Here is a 12,891-nt window from a genome sequence, read left to right as displayed (position 1 = left end):
AATGTTGTCTCATCCAGCATTTCTGAAAACAATTTGATTATGGAAATTTTTGTTTGAATAAATGTTTATGAACATTCCATGCTGCTAGTGTGCTACAGAACACACTGTAGAAGACACCACTAGAGAAAAGTAAACAATTTAAATTTTCTATCAAAATCTCCAAAAATGAAGGATAATAAACAGAGAAAACAGAATGAGGGTCTCAGGAGTTAAGTACCAACTTGCTGTCACCAAAGAGGGCAAGGGAGAAGAAACGGACACAAAATATTTTAAAGGCTGTTTATCTACAGAGTCATGGTTGGAAAACAGAGTTCTAAACCAGTACCCATTTCTAATTCCTTTAGCCTGGGCTAAGATGCATATGGCATTTGAGTTTGTTAGGTTTGATGAGCAAATAACAATTTCAGCTTCGGGGTAAAAGTAAGCAGACATGAAAGCACCTTTTTTATTGGACCTCCTGATACTAAAGCTCTCTCTCCGTCTCTCTGTCTCATCTATCTCTATCTCAATCTCTCTCTATCGCTATCTGATAACTATACTTTTTTTTTTTTAGTTTTAAACTTGGTTCAGTCCTGGTTACCGAGAATTGGGGTATGTCATTGGCCTTAGAAAACAGAGACCTTCCCATAGTTTATCTTGCTTCCTAGGAGAGTGCCTTGGCTATAGCTGATGAGGAAATGAAGTTCAGAGATGGAGGGCTTCCTGGAGGCATCCTTTCTCTGGAGATATGCAAGCAGAATGTAGTAATCACTTGGCAAGATTGTCAAGAGATAGAGATTAGTCTTTATGACTTTAGAGTTTAGAATTAGGTTGATGGCTCTCAAATCTCTCTGCATGTTAAAATCTCATGGGGAGCTTTTTGAAAATGCCAATGCCTAGCTTTCCCTCCACATGAATAAAATCAGAATCTGAAAGGTGGGTCCTAGGCATTTTATTGTTTAAAGGCCCAAAAGTGATTCTAATATGCATCCAGAGTTGAGAATAGCTGGCTCGGATATTTTTAATTCTTCATTAAAAGTGCTGATCCCAGTATGATAGATCCTGTGATTTCATTATTCCATGCCAGATTTATATTCCATCAGAGTAGGTGTCTGCCAACATGGGATGATTTGGGAGGGCACTGGATAGATTTACCCTTCTTGAGTCCCCAGATTCTCTTTGGTCTAACCACTGTGCTAGAAATTCTCCCTATTAGAGGTGTGTTCTTTTATGTTAGCCCCCCAGAGTCCCCTCTTAAAATGCAAATACCCTCTGGAGACAGAGAACACTAAAGCTATTATTAGTCACTGGCAGGCACCATGTCGTTTAATGGATCAGCCTGTCACCTAACGAGGCCAGAAAGGAGTAGGGAGGGTACATAGGGAAAAACATTACTTACTCAGAGATTATGCCAAGAATTGCATCAAAAGTTTACTGTCTTCCTTCCCTGTACTCCTCCATTACCCTCCCTTTTCAGTTTTAAGATTACTCATCTGACCCCTCTACATTTGCTGCCTGTGAACTAACTGTGAGTCATTTTTATCTATTTTGTCCCTGTTGGTGATAGCATATTTGGTATCCTATAAAGAACTGGGATAAGGGAGCTATTTTTTGATGTTAAGAATTTGAGTCTTTTCCTCTAAACAATATAGTCAGAGTAGCAAGTAATGCAGGTTGTGTCTATATAGGCCACCAAATTACCCAATTACCAAATTGCTTGCCATTTGGTGAGCCAATTTAATAAAATCATTCTAATGAATTTCAGCAAAAGCAACAACAAAAAAGTGATTTGACTCCCCAGCCCCACTGGGGACCAGTTATTTGAGAGACCTAACCAAACTGACCTGAAGTTCTGGTACCATGTTGTCAATTTCATTGACATCTCCTCAACCCATCACTTGGCCACTGACTAAAACACTGGATGGGGATTTGACGTTCTAACTTCTTAGTAGACAGTTTTAGGTTTCCAGTGGATACAGGTTAGATAGAAGTGATCAATAAACCTCTTTTATTGCCAGAATCTACTGTGTCACTCCTAACTCTCTTAGTTATGCTTGGCTGTCATTGGACAACTGCATTTTTTTTTTGCACACAGTCACATCTCAATGATAGTATCTCTTTCTGCTCTCTAAATATGTATATTTGCCCTTATCAAATATTTTATTTTTTTTTTAAAGATTTTATTTATTTTCTAACAGAGAGAGACACAGCGAGAGAGGGAACACAAGCAGGGGGAGTGGGAGAGGGAGAAGCAGGCTTCCTGTGGAGCAGGGAGCCCGATGCGGGGCTCGATCCCAGGACCCTGGGACCATGACCTGAGCCGAAGGCAGACCCTTAACGACTGAGCCACCCAGGCGCCCCCTTATCAAATATTTTTTAAAAATCAGGGTGTTCTTTAGTTCAATTCATGTAACACAACACTCAATTAGTGCCATTTAAATGCTCTTATTTCCTTTTTTACTAATGTCTTAAAAGCTCCCCCTCCCTCTAACAATATAGCACTACTATTCTCTTGGGTCTTTGTTTCAAAGGTCCTCTTAGTTTCTCAGATATTTCATCCACCTCCTCTGGCTAATTTTTGGTACCTGATAATCCCTCAACATACTGATTCATTTGGTTTGTAGTCATGTCTTTATAATCCTCACCGGATTCAAAATTCAAGTTAGTGAAAATTTCAGTTAAGCTGATTATATGGCATCTGTTGAAGGGACTGAGTTAATTATTTGCTTTTATTCATTTCAGTCCCCTTGGTATGTGTACAGGCAGATCCTTTCTGAAGGCCTAGGACTGTGTTTACGAACAGAAAGCAAAGGAAAGAAGCAATCTGGATAATACAGGTAAAAACACTTTGTCCTCAATTATGTGGCTCTTTCAAACTGCTAAAGATGGACTTTTGCCTAAATTATCCAGACAACTGTAACTGTAACTATTTAATATTTTTTTTGGAGATTCTCTCTCAGTATATATTGAGATACCCACTACTACAAACCTAGGCAAGGTAAGGCCTAAAGTATTGTAAATGTCATTTAACCAGTCTCTCTACCTGTAGCTTAGGGGTTGGCAAATTTTGGCCCACAGGCCAAATCCATCCTGCTTTCTTTTTGTAAACAAAAGTTGTTTATATATTAACTAATGCTGATTTTTATACTACAATGGTGGAGCTGAATGTTGCAACAGAGACCATATGGTCTAAAATATACTACCTGGCCATTCACAAAAAGCATTTGCTGGCCTTTGCTCTTATCTCTTCCTCATTGATCCTCCACATCTTTTTTTCATTTTTCTAAAACACTAATTTTATCCTGTCACTCTCCTGCACAAAAGTCTTGAAAGCACAGTGATATTCAGCTGGTATGCTCTGTTATAGCCTTACTCTTCTCATTGCTAGTGCCCATGCCATGCTGGTTGTTAAGTATTTTGAAAATCATCTTTGCTTAAATGTTTTTTATTTGCATGGAATAAAATCAAGCTCCTTAGCCTAGCATTCCAGGCCCTTTCTAATCTTCTTTCTTACTTGTTCCCTGTATGAATCATCTTTGCTTTGTCCAGAACACACCCAGCTCATCTTTAATGTTGCCTTTTCCTTTAAACTATTTCATTCTTTTGAAATGCCCTGAACTCTCCTCTCACTCTTTATGAATATGGAGATCATTTATCTACATTTACTTCACACAATCTCAGTTTACAGCTGTTATCCTGATGTAACAATATGGTGCCTCCTTTCCCTCTCAAACATGTCCTATATTGGACAAGAAATTATATGGTTATCCTAGCTATGAACCATATTCTTCCCTCGAGGATCACTTCCAACTCTATTGCTCCCATGAAGCCTTTGATATCTTTAACCTACAGAGCTCTTTCCCTCTTTCTCAGTTTTCCTATCTGTTGAAGAAATAACATTGGATTGGATGACTTCTAAGAGCTAATATTCTATTATATTCAAAAAATGAATTAATCAGCAAGTCATTTGTACAACATGGATTAGGATAAGTAATATATTCCATAGATCTACCTGAATTCATCCTCAATTAAGTTATTGACCTCAAATTGACCTTCTGTTAGCCATGTTTAGTTGAATTACTCCAAACTGTGTTCCTCAGACAGAGAAAAAAATTCATTTACAGTAAATGTAAAATAAACACATGTGTCCTGATAATGAAATGACCTTGTTAATTAAATTTTATGAGAGGAAGATTCGGGGAACATGGTGAACTGAATATATAGCCCCTTTCTCCTCAACTCCTAACTACAATCCATTTGCTTCTCCTGAGCAAAATGGGAACTAGTCCCCATGGCAGCGGGGTACAAGAAAGACCTGGAGTTCTGTTAGGTCCTAGTGAGAAAACTGAGAAGGGCTTTCTCCCTTCCTGTATACTGTGTAAGTGTATAAAAACCAGCATCAGGGATCTTCTAAGGTAAAGACTGTAAATTACTAGATCGTGACTTTTACAGACCTATGAGTCCTTGTGGAAAGGGCTGATATTTGTCTTACATGAGATTTCTGGGTCACACTGCCTCCTAAAAAATCCAAGAAAAAATGGCAGAAGTGATTAAAATCCTTCCTTCCTGAGTCAGAAAGATAACAAGGAAAATAAGAGAGCAAAGAGACTTCTTCTAAGCGCCTTAATAGGAGACTAGCACTCTACCTACTTCTATACTCTTTGCTTACAGGCATAAGAGAGCACTTTGCATTTTCCACAGGACTGCTGACACATATGACATGCCACTCATCAGAACTGAATCCCAAAGAGATGACAGTGGACTGGACTTTACCCAGCAGCTAAAGAGAAAAAGATCAAACAAAATAAACTGAATGCACAGTGAAATAGAGTTGCTGGAAGAAACAGATGAAAACTTAAATAAAAAATAAGAGCACTGAAGGAGGTTCTAGTGCAGTAAGGAAAACATTTTTCTAGAATAAAAAAGAATAATTTTCATCTATCTTGTTCTGTAAATAAGTCAAAACAGAAGATGGTCATTATTAAGACATGAATTGGTATACATACATTGGGATAAGTGGACTGGGAATCTGTTTAAAATGTTTGATAAGGACTTAACCAATAAGGGACATACTTTAAGAAAAATTCTTTAACAGTCTAGAGCAGTGTCTGGCAAACTACAGCCCACAGGTCGGACCTGATTTGCCACCTATTTTTGTATGGCCTGTGAGCTAAGAATGCTTTTCACATTCTTAAATTGTTGAAAAATATCTTTTATTTCATGATGTATGCAAATTATAGGAAATTAAATTTTTAGTATCCATAAATAAAGTTTTATTGGAACACAGCCATACTCATTCATTTATGTATTATCTCTGATTTATGTGCAAAACGGAAATGTGTAGCTGCAATAAAGGCAATAAGGCCTGCAAACCTAACATGTTTATTATCTTGCCTTTTATGGAAATTTTGTCAATCCCTGGTTTAGAGAAGTACTGTCAATAGAACTTCCTGTGATGATAGAAATGGTCCAAAAATGTGCTGTCCAAAGCAGTAGCCATTAGTTATGTGTAGCTACTGAGCACTTGATATGTGACTAGAACAAATGAGTTACTGAATGTTTATTTTTATTTACTTTTAATTAAGGGAAATTTAAATAGTCATATGTAGTTTGTAGCTAGTGGCTATGTATTGGAAAACACAAGTTTAGGAAAAAAAAATAATAATTTAAGCAAAATCTAGGCATTATGGTGGTAGTGGTGGTTGTGAGAAAATAAAAAAGCAGAACTGGGGCGCCTGGGTGGCTCAGTTGGTTAAGCGACTGCCTTCGGCTCAGGTCATGATCCTGGAGTCCCTGGATCGAGTCCCGCATCGGGCTCCCTGCTCGGCAGGGAGCCTGCTTCTGCCTCTGACCCTCCCCCCTCTCATGTGCGCTCTCTCTCGTTCTCTCTGTCTCAAAAAAAAAAAAAAAAAAAAAGCAGAACTGGAAATCATGATATCAGACAAAGTAAATTTAAGGTTTAATACACAAAACATAAGAGGGATATTAAAGTAATGGTAAAAATCACACATGTGTATATACAAAACTACATAAAACAAAAACTTTTATAAATAAAAGAAAAACTTTATAAAATAAAATTATAGTGAGAGATCATATATACCATTCTGAGATCACACTGCCCTAGTAAACAAAAAATAATATAAAGGAATAGAAGGAAACAATCAACAAACTTGATTGACTAACTATATATAGGAACTTATATCCTCAAACAAAGAACATACATTCTTTGGTATGACCATGAAACATTAACAAAATTGATCAGATATTTGGCCACAAGGAAAACCATAAAATAATGAAAAAAATATTTTACTGGTTGAAGTCTTTGATCATAATCCAAATATATTAAAGATGAAAAGTTGGACATAAAAATCTTAATGACTTGGAAACTAAATTAAGAAATATTTCTGGATAACCCTTGGATCAAAGAGGATATAAAAGGAAATTATAAAATACCTAAATGACACGGGAAGGAGAATGCTTTATACTAAAATCTATAAGACAATGAAAACTGTAGTCAGATGGAAATATATAGCTTTGACTTCATCATAGAGGAAGAATGAAAATAAAGAAATTTACTCATCTTCAAAAAGTAGAAAAATAACAAAATAAAGCTTAAAAATAGAGATAAAAGCTAAAACTTAATGAATTTTTTTAAAAAAACAAAAAAAATAAAAAGACAAATAAATCCAAAGCTGATTTTTTTTTGAGGAAAACAAACTTTTAATGTTTCTGTTTCAGAAAGAGAAAAAGAGAGAGTCAGAGAATGCCAAAATAGATGCATAGGAATAAGAAACAAACATAATCATGAAAAGAGAAATAATGAAACTCCATGACAGCAACATTGAAAATCTTTCCAAAATTGACCCAAAAAGAAGTGAAAAACTTGACTAGACCAAATATCAGAGAGGAAAATTGAATAGGTAAATGTGTTACCATTGAAAAAGGCTTCATCTGGGACACAGGAGTTACCACCAAGTTTTATATGACCTTTAAAGATTAAATATTTTTATGATATATAAATAATTCCAGGCCATAGAAAACAATGGAAGGCTCTCCAATACATTTTATAATGTCAGCAAAACCTCCATTTTAAATTTGATAAAAATAACATTTGAAAAGATTTTGCATACAATTGAACCTAAGTTGACATTAATCCAAACAAAATTGTTATGAATTACAATGATAAATGGGAAGTCTCTAAAAAATAACTCAAAAAATAGACTAAAATAAATGACAAGGGAATTAAAGTGATATATTTGAAAATATCTATTCAACAAAAAAGAGGGCATTCATGGAGCAATGTAAGGACAAAAAAGACACAAGTCATATAGAGAACAAATAATAAGTCAGCTGAGCCTCTGACTCTTGGTTTTGGCTCAGGTCATGACCTCAGGGTGGTAAGATCAAGACCCACCTTAGGCTCCTCACTCAGTGTGGAGTCTGCTGGGATTCTCTCTCTCTTCCTCTGCCCCTCCCCCTGCTCACACACTCTCTCTAAAATAAAATAAAATCTTTTAAAAAAAGAAAATAAATGATAGAATTGCAAATGTAAATCCTGCTTTATCAGCAATTACATCAAATGTTAATGATTAAACACTCCAATTGGAGGCAGAAATTGGGAGAATAAATAAAAATATGATCCAAGTGAAAGGATAGAAAAAAAAGATATACCATTGAAACAGTAACCAAAAGAGAGGGAAAGGAGCTATAGTAATAGCAGACAAATAGACTTTAAGGTAAAATGTATTACTACAGAGAAATAAGAACATTTTATAATGATAACAGGATGAATCCATCTAAAAGACATCACAATTTTAAAAATATATGCATCTAACAGAGCACCAAAATGAATGAAGCAAAAGCTGACAGACTTGAAGGAAGAAATAAACAATTGAGCAATAACAGTTGGATTCTTCCATACCCCACTTGCAATAATGGATAGAACAACTAGATGGAATATCAATGAGGAAATAGTATATTGAACAACACAATAAACTAACTAGAACTAACAGACATCTATAGAACACTCTACCTAACAACAGCAAAATTCATCATCTTCTCAAGTGCACATAGAACATTCTCCAAGATAGACCAAATGTTAAACAATGAGACAAACCTTAATAACTTAAAAGGATTGAAATTATATAGAGTATAGGGGCACCTGGGTGGTGCAGTCAGTTGAGAGTCCACCTCTTGGTTTCAGGTCAGGTCGTGATCTCAGCCTTGTGGGATTGAGCCCTGAGTCAGGCTCCCCGCTCAGCATGGAGCCTGCTTGAGGTTCTCTCTCCCTCTCCCTCTGCCTCTCCCCACTGAGTTCTCTCTCTCTCTCAAATAAATAAATAAAATATTTTAATAAAAGAAATTATACAAAGTATATTTACTGACCACAATAGGAGAAAACACAAAGAAAATTAGAAACTAATCTGAGATGAATGAAAATGAAAACATAAGATACCAAAACTCTTGGGATAGAACCAAAAGTGTTCAGAGGGAAATTCATAGCTATTGATGCCTATATTAAAAAAAATAAGATCACAAATCAATAACCTAATCCTCCATCTTAGAAAATTAGGAAAATAAGAACAAATTAACCCAAGGCAAGCAGAAAGAAGTAAATAAAAAACAATAAACAAAGCACAAAAAAAGAAATAGAAAATAGAAAAACAATAGAGAAAACCAACAAAACCACCAGTTGGTTCCTTAAAAAGATGAAAAATTGAAAAACTTTTAGCAATATTGACCGAGACAAAAATAGAGAAGACTCAGATTAAATAGAAGACATTACTACCAACCTTGCAGAAATAAAAGAATTATGAGGAAAATCGCTGAACAACTGTATGACAAAAAATTAGATAACCTAGATGAAATTAACAAATACCTAGAAAGACACAAACCACTGAAACTGTCTAAAGAAGAAAAAGAATATCTGAATACACCAATAATAAGTAAAGAGATAGACATAGTAATCAATAAATTTCCCACAAAGTAAAGCCCAGGACTGAATGACTTTACTTTTAAATTTTACCAAAAATTTAAAGAACTAAAACAAGCTCTTTTTAAAAATGGAAGACAAAAAATAACACATTCCAATTTATTCTATGAAGCCAGCCCTGCTCCAAAACACCATAACCAAGAAGGAGTTATCTCAGGTACGCAAGGTCAGTCCAACATATGAAAATCAATGCAATACACCCTCTTAATAAAATAAAGAAAAAAATAACATAATCATAGAAAAACACTTGAAAAAATCCAACATCTTTTCATGATAATAACATTCAACAATAGGGATAAGGAATAGAAGGGAACTTCAACCTAAAAAAGGCCATCTATAAAAAATCCATAGCTAACATCCTAGTTAATGGTGAAAGATTGAAAACTTTGCCCCCAAGATCAGGCCTAAGACAAGGATGTCCACTTTCATGACTTCTATTCTACATTGTACTGGAGGTTCTAGTCAGGGTAATCAGATAAGTAAAAGAAATAAAGTGTATCTAGGTTGGAGATAAGTGAAATTATTTCTATTTGCAGATGACATTATCTTGTACATAGAAAATCCTAAGGAATCACCAAAAATAATATTAAAGCTAATAGTGAGTTCAGCAAAATTGTAGGATATAAGACCAACATACAAAAATCAATTGTCATGGACTCCAAGAAACAAACTGAGGGTTTTAGAGGGGAGGGGGTGGGGGGATCGGTTAGCCGCGTGATAGGTATTAAGGAGGGCACGTATTGCATGGAGCACTGGGTGTTATACGCAAACAATGAATCATGGAACACTATATCAAAAACTAATGATGTACTGTATGGTGACTAACATAACATAATTAAAAAAAGGGAAAAAAGCAATTGTCTTTTTATACACTAGAAATAGACAACCTGGAAATGAAATTAAGAAAAATAATTCCATTTACAATGGTATCAAATGTAATAAAATATTTAATAATAAATTTATCTAAAGAAGTACAAGATTTGCACACTGAAAATTACAAAACCTTGTTGAAAGAAATTTGAAAAGATATAAATAAATGGAAAAGTATCCCATGTTCATGGGTTGGAAGACTTAATAAGATGGCAATACTGTTGTACCAAATTTATCTAGAGATTTAATTCAATCTCTTTCAAAGTCTTTTTGCTTGTTTTTGCAGAAATTGACAACTGCTCCTAAAATTCATATGGAACCCAGAATAGCCACAGCAGTATTGAAAAAGGACAAAATTGTAGGACTCACTACAAAGCTACTTCTGCCTTTCAAAACTTACTACAAAGCTATAGTGATTACGACTGCATGGTTTGACATAGGATAGACATATAAGTGAATGCAATATATTTGAAAGTCCAGAAATAAACCCTAACATTTATCATCAGTTGATTTTTTGGCATGAGTGACAATACTACTCAATGGGAAAAGAGTAGTTTTTTTTTTTAATAAATGGTGCTGAAACAACTAGATATCCACATATAACAGAATAAAGTTAAACTACTATGCACCATTTACTAAAATTAACTGAAAATGTTTTAAAGACTTGAATGCAAGTGCTAAAATGATAAAACTCTTAGAGAAGAAAACATAGGTATAAATCTTTGTGACTTTGGATTTGGCAATGGTTTCTTAGGTATGACACCTAAAGTACTTCATCAAAATTAAAATTTCTGAACTTCAAAGAATGCTGTCAAGAAAGCGAAAAGTATGGGAGAAGATATTTGCAAATCATATATCCAATAAGAGTCTAGTATCCAGAATATATAAAGAACTCTTAAAACTCAGTAATAAGAAGAAGACATCAAAATGCCAACGGGTACATGAAAAGGTGCTCAACATCATTAATCATCAGGAAAATGCAAAGCAAAACAACAGTGAGATATCACCTCACACCTGATAGAATGGCTAGCATCAAAAAGACAAGAGTCAACAAGTGCTGGTGAAGATGTGAAGAAGAGAACCCTTTTACACTATTGGTAGGAATGTAAATTGGTGCAGCCACTATGGAAAACAATATGGAGGTTTCTCAAGAAATTGAACATAGAACTACCATATGATTCAGCAATTCCAGTTCTAGGTATATTTCTTTAAAAAATGAAAACAGGATATCAAAGAGATATCTGCACTCCCATGTTCATAATAGTTAACCTAAGTTCCCATCAATCGATGATGGATAAAGAATATGTGGTATATTTATACAATGGTATATTATTCAGCCATGAGAAAAAAGAAAATCTTGCCATTTGCAAAAACGTGGATAGACCTTGAAGGCATTACGTAAGTGAAATAAGCCAGATAGAGAAAGAAAAATATTATATGGTTTCAATTATATGTAGAATCTAAAAAAAAAAAAGTTCAAGTTCATAAATACAGAGTATAAAAGTGGTTGTCAGAGGCTAGGGAGTGTCAGGAAAAACAGCTCAATAATAAAAAGACAACAGAATTAAAATATGGTCAAAGAATTTCAATAGACATTTATCCAAAAAACATATGAAAATGGCTGATAAACACATCAAAAGATGCTCAACATTTTTGTCATCAGGGAAATGCAAATCAAAATCACATTGAGATACCACCTCACATTCACTAAGTGTGCTTATCAAGAAGACAGAAAATAACAAGTGTCGGCAAGGATGTGGAAAAATTGGAACCCTCATACACTACTGGTAGGTGGTAATGTACAATGGTCCAGCTGCTTTGGAAAAGCTTTGCAGTTCCTCAAACTGTTAACCATAGAGTTACCGGATGACCTAGCAATTTCACTTTTAGGTATATACTCAAAAGGATTGAAAACATATGTTCAGGGTCGCCTAGGTGACTTAGTCGGTTAAGCGGCTGCCTTCAGCTCGGGTCATGATACAGGGTCTTGGGATTGAGCCCCATGTCGGACTCCCTACTCAACAGAGAGCCTGCTTCTCCCTCTCCCTCTGCCTGTCGCTCTACCTACTTGTGCTATCTCTCTGTCAAATAAATAAATAAAATCTTTTAAAAAAAAGAAAGAAAACACATGTTCACAGAAAAACTTGTATACATATATTCATAGGAGCATTTTTCATAATAGCCAAGAAGTAGAAATAACACAAATATCCATCAACCAATGAATGGATTAACAAATCCACGCAATGGAATATTAATTCAGCCATAAAAATGGAATGAAGTATTGATACATGCTACAATATAGATGAACTTTGAAAACATTATGTATGTACAGTTTAAAGGATGGAATTCTGTATGTGAATTATATCTCAATACAGTAGTAATAATAATAAAATGAAAATCTTCTGAGAAAGCTAGGGTACTACATGGTACAATCTAGAGAGTATACGAGAAATCTAGGAAAGCTAGAATCTTTAGATCAAAAGATAGACATATTTGATCATTTAAAATTAAATCTTCTATATGGTAAAATATGTCATACACAAAAATATCATAAAATTCATAATGCTGATGAAAGAAGATTACTATCAATAAACAAAGAGCTCTTTAAACTGGGAGGAAAATGACGAACCACTTAATAGAAAAATGGGTAAAGGTAATGAAAAATCAATTCATAGAGGAGTAAAAACAAAAAGATTCACTAGCAGTCAGGGAAATGCAAAGTAAAGTAAAAATGAGGTAATACTTTAAATCCATCATACTGGCAAAGTTTAAAGACCAATAATACCCACATATTGTTGGTGAAAATGTGATGTATTACAGCCATTTTGGAAAGCAATCTGGAAACATCTATTAAAATAAAACATTAATTTGCTTCTTAACTCTGCAGTCCCATTCCTTGTAGTTTCTTCTATTGTAATAAAGGCATATGTACAAGGATGTTTATTGCAGCACTGCTTGTACTGACAAGCTGACAAAAGCAAAAGCAAATTAGAGAATGCCCTGTACTATAGGGAAGACTGAATAAATTATTGTATACCTACTCCATAGAA

The sequence above is a fragment of the Mirounga leonina genome, unplaced genomic scaffold, assembly GCF_011800145.1.
Source record: "Mirounga leonina isolate KUSES-001 unplaced genomic scaffold, KU_Mleo_1.0 Mir_101664, whole genome shotgun sequence".
NCBI lineage: Eukaryota > Metazoa > Chordata > Mammalia > Carnivora > Phocidae > Mirounga > Mirounga leonina.
Note: the sequence above shows the minus strand (reverse complement) of the source record.